This window comes from Galeopterus variegatus, unplaced genomic scaffold (assembly GCF_000696425.1).
Source record: "Galeopterus variegatus unplaced genomic scaffold, G_variegatus-3.0.2 Scaffold9551, whole genome shotgun sequence".
Taxonomy (NCBI): Eukaryota; Metazoa; Chordata; class Mammalia; order Dermoptera; family Cynocephalidae; genus Galeopterus; species Galeopterus variegatus.
This window is the reverse complement of record NW_007735662.1, coordinates 5,136-6,860: the sequence shown is the minus strand read 5'-3', so window position 1 is coordinate 6,860 and position 1,725 is coordinate 5,136.

Below are 1,725 nucleotides of genomic sequence, written 5' to 3'. Positions count from 1 at the left end.
AAGAAAATGATACCAGATGGTAACTTGGATTCATAGTAAGAAATGAAGAGAACCAGAAATGTTAAATAAGAAAGTTAATATAACAAACTCTATAAATACATACTTGCTCTGTTTTGTTCTCTTAGCATCTTTAGAACACATACATTAGAGAAAGCATTAAGTATGACAATGTATTTATGGGTTTGTAGCATATGTAAATGTAATATATTTAACAATAGCATGAAAAGCAGTGGGCAGAGAGTAGAACTACACAGGTGTGATGTTTTTATTTCTCACTGGAATTAAGATAGTACAACTCTGAAGTAGGTTTTGATAAGTTAAGAAGTACATTGAAGTCCTAGAGTAACCATTAAGAAAATATGTCAGGGCTCAGTCCTGCATACCGGCCAGCTGCCAAATATTCAAAATTAAAAATTCTCCAAAAATATAGACTTAAAAAAATCATTAAAGAAATTAAGATGTTACAATAGAAAAGCAGTAAAGGAGAAACAGAGAAAGAAAAAAGACAAGACATATAGAAAAAAAAAATCAGACATAAATCAAACCATATTAATATGAATACAAGAAAATAGATTAAACAATTAAATCAAGAAACAAAGATTGTCAGACTACATAAAAAAGAAAAAACAGAATCTAACTACATAATCCAACTACAGGAGACACATTTTACATTTAAAGATACAAATAGTTTGAAAGTAAAAGAATGAAAAAAAGATATACTACCTATAGAAACTACAAGACAGCTGGAGTGGTTATACTGGTAACAGAAAATGAAGACTTAAAAAAAAAAGGTTGCTAGAAATAAAACAATATTTTATAATAATAAAAGCATCAATCCAACAGGAAAATATACCCATTTATAAACATATAATGCACCAATTAGAGCCCCAAAATACATTAAGTAAAACCTGATAGAACTGAAGGGAAAAATAGGCAATTCAACAATCATTGCTTAAGACTTCAATATCCCACTTTCGACACAGGAAAGAAAAAATACGTAGAAGATCCACAAGATTATAGAAGACTTGAAAAACACCATAAAACAACCAGACCCAATTTACATCTGTAGAACACTCCACCCAGCAACAGCAGAATACATATTCTTCTCAAATGCACATAGACCCTATTTCAAGATAAATCATATGGCAGGTCATAAAACAAGCGTCATGAAATTTAAAAAGATTGAAATATGTAAATCATGTTCTCTGATGACAGCAAAATGAAATTCGACATCAATAACATAAGGAAACTTGGAAAATACACAAATACATGGAAAATAAACAACACACTATGAAATGACTAATGAGTCAAAGAAGAAAGCATGATGAAAATTAGAAAATAGTGTGGNAAACGTATGGGATATAACTAAAGCAGGCTTAGAGGGAAATTATAACTGCAAATGCCTACGTTAATTAAGAAGAAAGACTTCAAATCAATATGTTAAGCCTCCACTGTAAGAAGTAGAAAAGGAAGATCAAAATAAACTCAAAGCAAGCAGATAGAAGACATAATCAGGATTAGAGCAAAAATAAATAAAATAGAGACTAGAAAAACAATACGGAAAATCAATAATTGCAAAAGTTGGTGCTTTGAAGATGCAACAAAATTACCAAACCTTGGGCCGGCCTGGTGGTGCACTCGGTAGAGTGTGGCACTTAGGAGCATGGCAGCGCTCCCGCCGAGGGTTCAGATCCCATATAGAGACCGGTCTGCTCACTGGTTGAG